This window comes from Geotrypetes seraphini, chromosome 7 (genome assembly GCF_902459505.1).
Source record: "Geotrypetes seraphini chromosome 7, aGeoSer1.1, whole genome shotgun sequence".
NCBI lineage: Eukaryota > Metazoa > Chordata > Amphibia > Gymnophiona > Dermophiidae > Geotrypetes > Geotrypetes seraphini.
In genome coordinates this window covers 72,010,336-72,026,022 of record NC_047090.1, presented here as the reverse complement: position 1 = coordinate 72,026,022, position 15,687 = coordinate 72,010,336, and the positions used below count along the sequence as shown (strand labels likewise).

General features: G+C 39.0%; 1 protein-coding gene across 1 annotated transcript in view; it reads left to right on the top strand.

Annotated features, from left to right (window-relative positions):
• SOX5 (SRY-box transcription factor 5) overlaps positions 1-15,687 on the top strand; it is an 845,257-nt gene that overhangs the window by 548,903 nt on the left and 280,667 nt on the right.

Genomic DNA, 15,687 nt, shown 5'->3' with positions numbered 1-15,687 from the left:
GTGAAATGAACAAAAAAAAAACATTCAAAATTCACAGAAAAAAAAGCCAAAAGAAAGTAAAATGTACAGAAAGTGTGCACTGTTAGGGGTGAGCTTAGAATGTTCCATTAAAGTTAATGCACAGGAAAACTTAATCGTGCAGTAAATGTTACTGATAGAACAGATACACTTGCCACCTTCTAATACGAAATGTAGAATCTTCAACTGTTCCATACCATTAACATGTAGTTATCTGCCCTGCCAAGATAGTAATGCAGTGACCATCCTTTAAACAATTGCTACATATTAATTCATGTGCTAACTGCTTAGCACACTTTAATAAAAGGGCCATGACATTTTAGTGCAAGGGTTCTCAGCCCTGTCTTCAGGACACATTGAGCCAGTCAGGTTTTCAGGATATCCACAATTAATACCGTATGAGATAAATTTGCATGTACCACATCCATTGTATGCATATCTGTTGCATGAATATTCATTGTGAGTGTCCTGAAAACCTGACTAGATAGGTGTGCCCTAAGGACTAGGTTGAGAACCACTTTGACAGAGGGATAGTTAGATGCCTAGTCAATGTTGTTAATGCTGATAAATGATAAAATGAGCACAATGGTTACGTTGAAATTACATTTAAATTCTTTGTTAAAGAATAAAATTGTTACACTATTTTATTATATAGGAATGGGCATCACCTACCAGTAGAAAGGATTATTATAGTTACAATACTGGGGCTGATTTACTGAAGTGTGGTAATTATTGTACTTACTGCATTTTTCCTCCAAAGGCTAATACAAGGCTGTGTGGGCTGTTGGGGAAATGTCCGGCATGTTTTCTGCAGATACCGTACAGAAATATTTTTGCCACTTCATGATTATTCATAATTAACTCCTCTTGCAACTTTTTAAACTGCACAAAAGACAGTGGGCCCCTTTTATCAAACCGCTAGAGATTTTTAGCACAAGCCAGCACGATAAATGATCCGACGCTCATAGAATTCCTATGAGCATCGGAGTACTTACCTCGCTGGCCCACACTAAAAAACTCTAATGCAACTTGGTAAAAGGGGGGAGGGGTAAGTAGCATCCATGAACATCAGTATGCAACCTATGAATATTATTTGCCTATAACCCACACAGGATGGGGTTACTTTTGATGATTGGGAGAGTCATCATTATAAAGAGGCCCTAATCGAGGGGACTTTGGGGGAAGGATGTGATTTAGGGGCATTGGGGGGGGGGAAGGGACCAGCTTCTATTTCAAACACCAAACTCTTTAAGAAGCAGCCAGGAACATCAGGTCTCAGCCTTGTAGACAGATGCCACTGACCAGGAAAAATAACATCAGTTCTTTGCTCGCATTCTGTTTCCAGGATTATTATAGCTTGCAGATCCACTGTGTTATTCAGTTTGCATAGTAATGAGGTTTTTTGTGTACTTGTTCATGCTTTCCTTCTTTTTGCTGTATTTGCCATAATAAGTTATTTTAACATACATTATGGTAATAAAGTTACAGTTATATCATTTATAATCTGCTATAGCCAGCAAGGAGGTCATAGCAGATAAAAGGACAAAGAAGCTAGATTGATAATTCTAGGATATAAAATGTTATGTTAATCAGGTTTTCTATTCCGCCTTTACCTATTCAGTTCAAGTTTGGATTTCTTTACAAGTGTTTGGGTCAATTACCCAGGATGTTAGAAACATAGAAACATGATGGCAGATAAAGGCCAAATGGCCCATCCAGTCTGCCCATCCACAGCAACCATTATCTCTTCCTCTTTCTAAGAGATCCCTCATGCCTATCCCAGGCTTTCTTGAATTCAGACACAGTCTCTGTCTCAACCACCTCTTCCGGGAGACTGTTCCACGCATCTACCACCCTTTCTATAAAAAAGTATTTTCTTAGATTACTTCTGAGCCTATCACTTCTTAACTTCATCCTATGCCCTCTCATGAGGTCTCACCAAAGTCTTATACAAAGTCTTAAACCTTTTTTTTCCTACTGACCCTGCTTCTCCCTATGCACCCTAGCATTCTTCTAGCTTTTGCCGTCACCTTTTCAACCTGTTTGGCCACCATGAGATCATCGCATACAGTCACACCCAAGTCCCACTCTTCTATTGTGCACATAGACAGTCTGACACGGATATTCAATAGAGTTGCTAGTACAGGTAGATCAGTACAGTTATTAATACAGTTAGGTCATAGTTACAGATGCATAGTTACAAGTTCAAGGAGATCATCGTTTGCTCATCGTTTTGTCCCAGGAGTTGCATTAGACAGTTTAGAAATAGGCTTTTAAAATTACTATTTCAATTACTTCAGGGTTGGCTCCCTGTCTTGGTACAGAAATGCTTTTAAAAGTTTTCTGAACCTGAGATATTGGTCATAAGATCATAGTGTAAGTGGTAGTTGGTTCAACATTTTACTAATTGATATTGGATGGATAAGAAAGTGAAGTGGCAGTTGATAGCTAAACACTCAAAACCTTTTACTAAAGGTGATTTCATCAAGGAATTTCTAAAGCTGCAGAAATTGTTTGTCTTGGAAGTGTGAAGGTTTTTCAAACAATCTCTTTGTCTCTAAATATAGTTGCAGAAAGAATTACTGATTTGGCCGGCAATTTAAGTGATCAGATCAAAGCAAAATCATCTAGTTTTGAAGATTTTTCCATTGCCTGTGACGAGGGCACGGAAATTGGGGGCATAGCTCAATTAGCTGTGTTTCTTCATGCTTGCAACATGAATTTCAACATTTTTGAGGAATTATTGGAACTAGTACCTATGTATGGCACTACAACGGGACAAGATATATTTAATTGTGTTTATGAACTTCTGCAAAAATAAAATTTACCTCTGTCAAAACTAACTTCTGTAGCTACAGATGGAGCTCCTTCAATGGCTGGTAAAACCAATGGTTTTGTGGCATTACTGCATAAAAAATAAAGTGAAACTTGTGAGGGATTCAAGATTCATCATACACAAAGGTAATAAACATGGAAAATGTGTTGACATTTGCCAATAAAAATTATCAATCTCATAAGATCTCGAGATTTAAATCAGCAACAATTCTCTGCTTTCTTAAGTGAATTAGAAAGTGAATATTCCAGTTTGCCCTACTTTACCGAGGTACGTTGGCTATCCTGTTCCAAGGTCCTTAAACAATTCTGGGACTTGAAAGAAGATATATGTCAGTTTTTAATAACTAAAAATCAAGACACAAGGTTGTTTTCTGATCCTGTATGGTGACAAGATTTATACTTCATGAATGATATAACAAAACACTTAAACAATTTAAATTTAAACCTGCAAGGAAAAGATCAGATCATTACAAACATGTGTGATCAAATTAAAGCGTTCCAATGTAAGCTAGTTCTTTGGGAAAATCAATTGAAAAATGAAGATTTAACAAACTTTCCGACATGCAATATAAACAAATCAAGTTTAGGTGAAATTGCATCATATCAAAAATACACAGAAAAAATTTTAAACCTTAGAACTGAGTTTGAAACAAGATTTGCAGATTTTAAATCTTCAAAAGACATGTTTTCTTTATTTTCTTCGATTTTCTCAATAAATATAGAATCAGTACCCAATTGTATGCAAATGGAAATAATTGAGATCCAGTGTGATTTAAATTTGAAGACAAAATACAGTGAAATTGGCTTGCTTGAATTGTACAAATATTTGCCAGCCAGGTTTGAAAATACTCAAAATTTGCATATGAAATTATTTCCATGTTTGGAAGTACATATCAGTGCGAGCAGTTATTTACACTTATGAAAGGAAATAAGTTTCCTATCAGATCCAGAATTACTAACATTCACATTGGGTCAATTTTAAAAGTAATCACTGCGGACAAGATTTTCCCCAAAATAGGAAAAATAGTAGCAGAGAAGAGATGCCAAATGTCAGGAAGAAAATATTAATTTTATCGTTGCTCTTGTTCTTTTTTTATACTTTACTTTTCAAAATAAACCTAAGTTTCTATGAAAAATGACTTTTTTTTTTTTTTTGTGGCCCATATAAACTTAAACCTTGTTTATTTGGCCCGTGTCAGCCTTTGAGTTTGACATACTTGTATTATAGCCAAGCCTGTTGAAATGAAAAAGCATATGCTCTACTAATTGTAAGTAGTGATCTGCCTTCTTGTTGCCAAGAAAGTTTTCAGAACAAGAGCAAATGAAGACCAGGCACATGATTCAATTTCATTCATTGATGCTATGAAATGTGGACCATTTATAAGTTATCTGATCTGTGAACCATCGAAAATTTTTCCATAGTAAGCCCAAGTAACATATGCACTATGCATTTAATGCACGAACCGTCTTTATTCAAAGCCTTTACAAATTGTTTTATCAGGCCTAGCTTTATATGTGGTGGTGGCAGTATGATTATATCTCATGCTACTTAAGGTTCATTGATTACATTTGTCCAACCACCATATATTCCCTTGAAGGCCAATTTTTTTTGGCCAGTGTTCATGTTTGGCTCTACTATCCCAATGGCCAAGAAGAAAATTACAAAATTAATTCAATACAAGCTGAATATCTTCAATAAATATATCTACATACAAATGATATTCATCCACTTTCTTAATATCAGAGGTTATAAGTCACGTTTCTTAAAGAGTTTTTTAACCGGAGTAAAAAGACCTCAGTGTTTCTCAAGACCAAGCCTGGGAAACTTTCTATAGCAAATACTTCGTTGCCATAGAGAAATGCATCCTTGGTCTTAGAAAAAACTCTTATATCAATTACTATTGTATTACTTTGAAGTGATCACTGTTAAACCATTTATCATAGGTATTCAATATATTTCAAACAAATAAGAAAATGAGCACTTATCTCTTAGTCTTCTGATATTACAAAATCACTGCAGTCTGCAGCTGAAGCCAAGTGCAAATCTATCGCACTCAAAAGACTAATTTAAATTTCACTTATAAGTTTCTTCTAGATATCCCATAAATTTCTTTAAGATATCCCGACAGGCCCTGTTTCGCGCATCTGCTGCATCAGGGGATTATTCTAAAGTAAGAGCTACCGCTTCAATGATTCTCCTCTTCAAGTCTACATAAATCACCTATTGATGTTCTTGGTAATTTATCTTTTCCAAGACTAAAGAGATGGCCTTGTACTCTTCTTTCATCTTGGTGGAGTGACCGATTGGAATACAACCATAAATTCAACCATATCTAAGAAACTAGAGCTGATGTGGTCTAGCCAATGCAATTTTCTGACTCTGCCCCCAAATAACCCCCGGAACAGGTCAATAAATTGAAGGCACCAAGAAAAAAAATTTTTGTTGTTGGCCTATGTATTCAATGCTAGGCGTTTCCAGTGATCAGCATTAAATATCCAGTTTATTTTCAGCCAGCTCTAACTTAACTGGTTAAGTCAATATTCAGCTCTGGCTGGTTATTAGAGGCACCCTGGAATAGGATGGCCACCTCTGTTAAGTGGTTGGGGGCATTGCCTGTCAGGATTTCGAAGGCAGTGATGCCTAATTTAAACTTGAACCTTGTGATTATGGGTAACCAATGTAGTTTCATATAGTAGGGCTGTAGGTGTTCCAATTTCCATAGTCCATATGCTGTATGAGTTTTAATGCTGCATTTTGAACTAGTTGTAGATGCGATAGCAATGTTTTAGAGCAAAGAACTAGTGTTACATTACAGTAGTCTAGTCAAGATAAGATTAGGGATTGCACTAAAATTTGGAAAGCCTCTGTTTTGAAGTATTTTCAGATGGATCTTATCTTTCTCATCACAAGGAAAGATTGTTTTATTATTGATTGTGCATGACTCTTCATGGATAGGCAGTTATCAATATCTGCTCCTAAGATTTGGGATTGTAGTTCTAATGGAGAGTCTGTGTCATCTACTATAATCCTTTGTGTGTAGCATGGGTTAGTTGAGTGTCCTAGCCAAAGGAATTTGGTTTTTGTTCTTATGTAGTTTGAGGCGGTGGGTTGATGTCCAGTTTTCTATGGTGTAGACACATTTTTTGACAATGGTGAGGGTGTTGGCTAATGCTGCCATTACAGGTAGCATGATCTTTATGTTGTCTACATAGGTGAAATGTTTTAATTGTGCAAGATTTAGGTTGGCTCCCAAGGATTGCATTAGAAGATTGAACACTGATGGTGAAAGTGGGAATCATTGGGGGACCTCACTGGGAAGATGCCAGCTGTCAGAAAGTCCACCATCCTTATGCACATCATAGTGCCAAGTGGTTAGGATGCATTGGCCACTAAATCTGAAATCTCAGATATTTGATCAAAGTCTTCTAGGTCAAATGCACTGCTTAGGTCCAATTGGATTATGATTGCGCTGTGACCATTGCTTAGTAATTCTTTGTCTTATGTTACTAGTGCTATGACCACCATCTCAGTGCTGTGATTTTTCCTTAATCCCAGTTGTGAGGGGTGGAAGATATTGAAGTGTTGTAAGTAGCATTTGAGTTGTTCTGTGACATATCCTTCCATCATTTTGATAAATAGGTGGGGTGGAAGCTGCTGGCCAATAATTGGTCATATCAGAGGGGCTGAGTTTTGGGTTCTTGGGAATGGGTATTAAGATGATTATTCCTCCTGATTTGGGGAAAAGGACAGTTTTTAGGTGATAGTTGAGCCATTGAGTTATTTTTCCTATGGCTGATGGTATGGCTGCTTTGATTAGGTAAGGCGGGCAGGTGTCGAGGCTGCAGTATTCTTTGGAGTATTTTAGGAGAAGCCGTTTTGTGTCATTGAATTTAATCTCTTCAAAATCATTCCAAGATCTGTCTGCTGGTATTTCCCTAGTTGGTTTTGTATCAGTTGAGGTAGCCTAAATTTATGGGAGTTAGTGTTTAAAACCACTAACAATTTTAAGATGAGCAGCAGGAATTTAAGGCTGCAACAGAACCTTCACTGCACTAGTCTGATTTGTGCTGCACAGGTCCTGAAGTGAGATAGATGTTGTGAATTATGGCGTTCCTTTTACAAAGGTGCGTTAGAATTTTTATCACATGCACCGGATTAGCGCGTGCTATAGCACACGCTAGCCGAAAATCTACCACCTGCTCAAAAGGAGGTGGTAGTGGCTAGTGCGCGTGGCAATTTAGCGCGTACTATTCCGCGCGTTAAGGCCCTAGCGCACCTTCGTAAAAGGAGCCCTTGGTGTTTTTTTAAATTTCTGCACAAGAAAAAGTACATAATAGGACCAGAAGAAGAATTAGGTTAGACATAGTTGCACCTCAGAGGAAGGCAATTATTTTATTTTTTTCTGGTAGTGATAAACAGAGCAATGTTTAGTTAAAAATTGAAGACGCTGAGTCCAGTTTCCTGAGTGACCTGGTTTCCTGAGGATCAAAACTTCAGTTCCAGTTGCTTCAAGTTCCAGTTCCTGTGGCTCATCACATGATAGCCAAGGCAAGAAAACCTGCAATCAAAGGAGAGGTTTTCTTTAATTTTATTTTTCTGTGTGCACACAGTGGGTTAATTTGATTTTTTAATACTTACCTGAGACATTCTCAGTAGACACCTGCAAAGAAGAGAAATAGTTATTAAGATATGTTAGAGGAATACGCTAGGGAAAAGAGTGAGAACATTAAGAAAAAGGAGTACTAACCTGCAACACTTCTTAATGTTTAACTGCAAGAGAAGAGAAGTCCTGAAATGAAGAAAAGAAGAATAAGTTTTTGATTAGTTGGAAAAAGTACACTAATGTTAGAAAGAGTGCATGTAAAACTTACTTGTTCACATGTGTTAGCAGAAGGTGAAGTAAATTAAAAAGAATTTAAACACAGTTTTTCTTAATAATTGAAAGCATTTTAAAAGGGTTTTAGACTAATTTTTTGACTGAATATTCTAATGTGTTTTTGTTTTAGAGAAACTTGTATTTTAATTATTTATTGAAATTTATTTTTATTGTGCAATAAAACTTGAAAAACTTCAGTGGGGTTTAGTTGGCTTTTCATACCAGCAGTTCATTAAAGACTCCACACATCCTGAGACTTTGCAGAGGTTGCTTTTATCTTTATAACACTCACAGTGTGTTTGGGAGGAAGCATATTCTGACCCGAGGAAAATTCCATCCTCAGCACACTGCCATTGTGACCACAGCTGAAAAGCTGCTGCATTGGGCAGGGTAGGGCTGAACCCAAGAAGGAGCTGTGAGGGTTCTCAATATCATGGGTTATAACCTATGCAAAAGATGTAATTGAGCATAACTTAAATGAATGGTATTCAATACTTGACTTCTCATAATTAGGGCAGAATCCAAATGGACCCCTAACAGCAACATATCTTTTTTTACATTCAAATGTACACCCATCATATTCAAGTATTCCAGACATAATGTACCTTTTATCTTTTCCTCAGTCTTACTAACATAAACATACAGTAGGATAAATTCTGATCCAATCCTTCCCTTAATGTGTTAATTACAGAAACCAATAACAATTCAACACTATGTGCTTGATGAAAATCAAATTGATAGGGATCCAAGCAATCCACCTGTCTAACATAATCATCCAATTAATGTTGCACCAATTTCTCTATCACCTTTCTCAGAAATGGAACTACAGAAATTCAACAATAATTTATCATTTGCCCAACATCCAACCCTGGTATGGGAGATGGGGAGGGGTGGGCAACTACTTCAGTGTCAATGAAAACATTCAGCAGATCAAATGCTGCAGCCACCATTCCTCCACCACCCCCCTAACCAGAAATATCCCCATCCCGGGCCTATTGTCTCGCAGGAGTGATCCCCACTCCCTCCTGCCCATGATAGTTCCTGTATCAAAATGGCTTCTGGGACCTCAATCAATGGTGATCGCAGCAGCTGTGCCTATGCTGGCTCTAATCTCAAAATGGCTGTCATTTGAAGAACAGATACCAAAATCCACAGGGCCATAAAAGGAGGGAAAACAAAAAAAGGGGAAGTGATTAAGAGGACCGAAAGGGGTATCAGACAACCCGGCACACAAGGATAGTGTGCTGGGAGCAATTCCTCATTTAACCCCACGGAACCTCCACCACCTAATTATGTATTTTTTTCAAACTTATAGTGAACTTTGTTTGGCTGAATTGCTCATTTCTTAATGCTTGTTTTAGTTGTTTTAAATTGCTACGGAGGCTTAACCGCTGTGAACTCCGTTGGATGTTTGTGTTAGATTCAATGTCCCCTAAGGGGTTAAATGAAACGTCCGATTGGTTAGCTCAAGCTGATTTTTAGGCTGGCCAGTCTCTAGTCTTTTGAGGCAGGGTCCCTTTAAGAAAGTCTTTTGGGCAGGAGGGTGTTCCCCGGAAGAGCTGTCCAGGTAGGTGGTATTTAAATCCCAGAGTTAGTCTGCCTCGGTGTGCGTTTGCAGCCGGTTGGTGGTATACAGTGTACGTTTAAACTTAAATGTAAGTAATTTAAGTATTTGAAGAGGGGGGTACACGAATTAGATATGTAATGGTGTTTTATTTCATGTATATGATGGTTTGTTTGTTTTTGGTTTTCAGCTCCCCATGTCGCCTTGACAAAGGACATCGAAACGCGTTGGCGTTCAGGGGAATGATTTTTAAGCTGAAAGCTAAAGCTGAGTAATGATTACTTGATATATAACGTAGCAATTTAAAACAACTAAAACAAGCATTAAGAAATGAGCAATTCAGCCAAACAAAGTTCACTATAAGTTTGAAAAAAATACATAATTAGGCGGTGGAGGTTCCGTGGGGTTAAATGAGGAATTGCTCCCAGCACACTATCCTTGTGTGCCGGGTTGTCTGATACCTCTTTCGGTCCTCTTAATCACTTCCCCTTTTTTTGTTTTCCCTCCTTTTATGGCCCTGTGGATTTTGGTATCTGTTTTTCATTGAGAACGTCTATGCAATAAGATTGTGTTGAGTGGAGATGTCATTTGAAGAGACAGCCACTGGAGATCCCAAAAGCCATTTTGTCAACAGAAGCCAGCCTGCCCTCTTCTCCCAGCCACCAACATGGTAAGCTTGGGTGGGGGGCTGCATCCTATGAGTGGGTCACCAGCATATGGACATCTATTTCTCATACAGCATAATTTAGAACAGATTGTATATTGGCAGATCCTGTTTAAAAATGTGTGTGTGAGATACAGATTTGGACATCCATCTTCTGAGCTGGACATTCTTTCTAAAATGTTTTTTCACATCTATAGAGATACTGAATATAGGTTTTACTTTAAACATCAGTGTCAATAATCACTATAAGCCACTTATGGCTGCTGCTGAAAATTACCTCCATACTGTATTAGAAGTTCAGCACAATGGCTGCTATCAGGCCATAACCATAGCAGTTCCTTCTTTGTCTTTTGTTGTTGTTGTTTTGCTTTTCTTAGTCCTGATATCTGCCTGCTTCCAGTGATAGCATGGCAAATACATTTTCCTAATATTTTAAAACTAGCTAACTTGTGAGAAGAACAGTTGAAATGAGCCTTGCAGAATGTAAGTGGTCCGCACGTAATTTGTAAGCAGTGAGAGTTTATCTTGCCATGTGATTTAAAAACTGAACCTAGTACTTGTACAGTGTATTACATCTGCAAAGTGATATTGCAGAGCCATTCCTAATCGGCTGATGGAAGAGGGACATTCTGTTCATATTCATGAGTCAGAGGCAGCTGTTTTTTGGTAAGATGTAAACATGAACATGCTGGATTTACTGAGACTAGCAATAAAATGTCACAGCAGCCTTCCCCATGACTTTGTAGCCTTTCCCAAACAATTGATGTTTCAGATAGATAGGGTGGGAAATTGATTTTTAGGGGTGTGCAAATAAATATTGTGGTTTAGTTTAGATTCTGTGTCAGCAGTTTTTTCCTTTTGTTTTTATAAATTTCATTTTAGGTGGCTATTGCTGCAGTCTGAAATATACAAACAAACATATACACCAATGATGTAGCCATGGGTGGACCAGGGTAGGTCTGAGCCCACTCACTTTGGACTCAGGTCCACAAAAAATTGTGACACCCTTGTTAAGGCTAGCAGGGATCCCCAAGCTCCACTATCTGAAAAGGTACAACTCCAGTGTCACTCGCTGCAGCCAGTGACACTCTATGGGCCACTGCTGCACTAGTTTACCATCCCATTCACGCATGCTTTTTTTTTTTTTTTTTACAGAAACGCAGGAGGGAAAAAGCCTGGCTTATGGTGACACATTGAGAGCAGCTGACTGCAGCAAGTCACAGGAAGGGGGGGGGGGATAGTGTGTGCCCATTGACCTTGGGTTCAAACCCTCCTGAATTGGAAACAAAAATAGGATGCTTCTCTGTGACCCTTAATGACATAGGGAATGAGGTGGGATCTCTCTACTTTCTCTGTATTCATTAGAATACCTTCATTGCAGCCATCTGCTAGGCCTCTGTGTACCTTCAACTAGAAATTTGGTTAAAATCAACTCAGTGTAAACTACATCTGTACTTTTTACAAATTGCAGTAATAAAATTATCTTTCAAATGGTAAAGTTTAGCTGATCAATAAAGGAACTGCATCAGTAACATTCCTGGAATGGGCTCATGATTTTGCTGGTTAGAACTACCTTTTGTGCAGCTAAATATTATATGGAAAAATATGGTATCCACCGAATGTGGTTGTTTGTGTATTATTTAACATCACATGTACTTTGATGTTTATTAAGTTAGGACAATGTTCAAACAGTTGACCTACATGGTTAAATCATCATTTAAAAGTCTACAAAATGTGAAATATTTGAATATCTTATTCAAAACGATTTGAAATTATTCCTGAGTTTGGTGTATTTGGTAATATAAAGTACAAGGAATTCTTCCTATTTTCAAAGTTGTACTTGTTAAGATTAAAGATGGTGCTGAGAAAGGAGCTCTGGAAAATTTTAGCATCTAAGGGCTCCTTTTACTAAGGTGCGCTAGAGGTTTTACGCACGCAGGGTATTACTGTGCGCTACGCAGCTAGAACTAACGCCAGCTCAATGCTGGCGTTAGCGTCAAGTTCGCACGGCAATGTAGCACGCGCTATTCCATGCGTTAATGCCCTAACGCAGCTTAGTGTTGCCTGATTCTCCTCCCAAACTTGACCATGGGAAAAAGGAAGGAAGTGAGCCAGGTATATCCCTCTGAACCTAGAGCTAAATCACCTCTCCAACAGTATGCCTTACCTATTCTCAATTTACCTTGTAACCAGAAATTGTAGAAAATGTTTCAATTAGATTCATCAAAGGAGGAATTTCCAAACATTGCCCCTGAATCTAACACCCCTCAACCTCAAATTATGTCCTCTGGTTTTACCATTTTCCTTTCTCTGGAAAAGATTTTGTTCTACGTTAATACCCTTAATGTATTTGAACGTCTGAATCATATCTCCCCTGTCTCTCCTTTCCTCTAGGGTATACATATTCAGGGCTTCCAGTCTCTCCTCATACGTCTTCTGGCACAAGCCTCCTATCATTTTCGTCGCCCTCCTCTGGACCGCCTCAAGTCTTCATACGTCCTTCGCCAGATACGGTCTCCAAAACTGAACACAATACTCCAAGTGGGGCCTTACCAATGACCTGTACAGGGGCATCAACACCTTCTTCCTTCTACTAACTATGCCTCTCTTTATACAGCCCAGCATCCTTCTGGCAGCAGCCACTGCCTTGTCACACTGTTTTTTCGCCTTTAGATCTTCGGACACTATCATCCCAAGGTCCCTCTCCCCGTCCGTGCATATCAGCTTCTCTCTTCCCAACATATACGGTTCCTTCCTATTATTAATCCCCAAATGCATTACTCTGCATTTCTTTACATTGAAATTTAGTTGCCAGGCATTAGACCATTCCTCTAACTTTTGCAGATCCTTTTTCATATTTTCCACTCCCTCTTCGGTGTCTACTCTGTTACAAATCTTGGTATCATCTGCAAAAAGGCACACTTTTCCTTCTAACCCTTCAGCAATGTCACTCACAAACATATTGAACAGGATTGGCCCCAGCACCGATCCCTGAGGGACTCCACTACTCACCTTTCCTTCCTTCGAGCGACTTCCATTAACCACAACCCTCTGGCGTCTGTCCGACAGCCAGTTTCTGACCCAGTTCACCACTTTGGGTCCTAACTTCAGCCCTTCAAGTTTGTTCAACAGCCTCCTATGAGGAATTGTATCAAAGGCTTTGCTGAAATCCAAGTAAATTACATCTAGCATATGTCCTTGATCCAGCTCTCTGGTCACCCAATCAAAAAATTCAATCAGGTTCGTTTGGCACGATTTACCTATTGCCTCGGATCCTGTAACCCATTAGATTCAAGGAAGTACACTATCCTTTCTTTCAGTAACTCTTCCGTTATTTTACCAACAACTGAAGTGAGGCTCACCAGCCTGTAGTTTCCTGCTTCATCCCTGTGACCATTTTTATGAATAGGAACCACATCTGTTCTCCTCCAATCCCCAGGAATCACTCCCATCTCCAGAGATTTGTTGAACAAGTCTTTAATAGGACTCGCCAGAACCTCTCTGAGCTCCCTTAGTATCCTGGGATGGATCCCGTCTGGTTCCATCGTTTTGTCCACCTTCAGTTTTTCAAGTTGCTCATAAACACCCTCCTCCATGAACAGCGCAGAATCTACTCCATTTTCTCGTGTAACTTTGCTAGACAATCTCGGTCTTTCTCCAGGATTTTCTTCTGTGAACACAAAACAGAAGTATTTGTTTAGCACATTTGCTTTCTCCTCATCACTCTCCACATATTGGTTCCCAGCATCTTTTAGCCTAGCAATTCCATTTTTCATCTTCCTCCTTTCACTAATATATCTGAAAAAAATTTTGTCTCCCTTTTTTACATTTTTAGCCATTTGTTCTTCCGCCTGTGCTTTCGCCAGACGTATCTCTCTCTTGGCTTCTTTCAGTTTCACCCTGTAGGCCTTTCTGCTCTCCTCTTCTTGGGTTTTTTTTATATTTCATGAACGCCAACTCTTTTGCCTTTATTTTCTAAGCCACTAGGTTGGAGAACCATATCGGATTCCTTTTTCTCTTGTTTTTATTGATTTTCTTCACATAAAGGTCCGTAGCCATTTTTATCGCTCCTTTCAGCTTAGACCACTGTCTTTCCACTTCTTTTATGTCCTCCCATCCTAACAGCTCTTTCTTCAGGTACTCTCCCATTGCATTAAAGTCCGTACGTTTGAAATCTAGGACTTTAAGTATGGTGCAGCCGCTCTCCACTTTAGCCGTTATATCAAACCAAACCGTTTGATGATCACTACTTCCCAGGTGAGCACCCACTCAAACATTAGAGATACTCTCTCCATTAGTGAGGATCAGATCCAATATCGCTTTTTCCCTTGTGGGTTCTGTCACCATTTGTCTGAGCAGAGCCTCTTGAAAGGCATCCACAATCTCCCTACTTCTTTCCGATTTTGCAGACGGAACATTCCAGTCTGCTTCCGGCAGGTTGAAATCTCCCAACAGAAGATCCTCCTCTTTCCTTCCAAACTTTTGGATATCCACAATCAGATCCTTATCAATTTGCTGCGATTGTGTCGGAGGTCTGTAGACTATACCCACAAAGATAGAAGTTCCATCTTCTCTTTTCAGAGCAATCAATATCGCTTCTTCCTCTCCCCAGGTCCCTTGCATTTCAGTCACTTGGATATCAATCTTTACATAGAGAGCTACTCCTCCACCTTTTTGACCATCTCTGTCCTTCCTAAAAAGATTATATCCTGGTATGTTTGCATCCCATCCATGTGATTCACTGAACCATGTCTCTGTGATAGCGACAATATCTAGATCTGCCTCTAAAATCAGGGCTTGCAGATCATGAACTTTGTTGCTTAGACTGCGAGCATTTGTGGTCATCGCTTTCCAGCTATTTTTCAGCGATAATCTCCTTTTTTATATGGATTTTTGTTTCGTTTCACTTTCCGTTGCAATACTAAGAAATGAGTTGCTGATATTGCTTATGTTGCAGTCTTTACTACTATCACATCTTTTCTTTTGCCGGGGGTGGTCTCTATAATTGTCCTTCATACATACACCACCCCCCCACCTTCTAGTTTAAATGCCTAGAAAAATATTGTCTAAATTTCTCTGCAAGGTTTCTTTTTCCTGTTGTAGTAATATGTAGCCCATCAGTGCAATATAGCTTCTTGTCCTTCCATGTATTTCCCCATCCTCCTATGTACCTGAAGCCTTCTTGATGACACCAGGCTTTGAGCTATCTATTAAAGTCCTCTGTGTTTTTCACTCTTTGCTCTCCCCTTCCATATGCAGGCAGTATTTCAGAAAAAGCTAAAGTGTTTACAAAAGGTTTCATGCCCTCACCAAGCTCCCGAAAAGCTTTCTGTGCTGCAAGTGTGGAGTTGTTGGCCAGGTCATTTGTTCCCAGATGGATAACAACATCAGTGTTAAAATCCTTAGTTTCTTCTTTAATTATAGTCTGTATTTGCCTGGAACTCCTGGTAGCTGAGGATCCTGGAAGACATTTCACTATTTTGGTCTCCTCGCCTTGTGTTTCAAGGTTAATGCCTCTGATGATGGAATCCCCCAACAGTAATAGTTTTCTGTTTTTGGCCTTTTTATTTGTGCTTAGGGTGCGCTTGTTCTCTTGAGTTACCTTCATTGGTTCCAGTCCCACCTCCCTTCTGTTTTCTTGAGTATCGCAGTGCACTAGTGGAGCGAAGGAATTCTGTAGAGATAATATTTGTGAAGGTGGATGTTTCAGTGTTACATGTCGCAGTCTT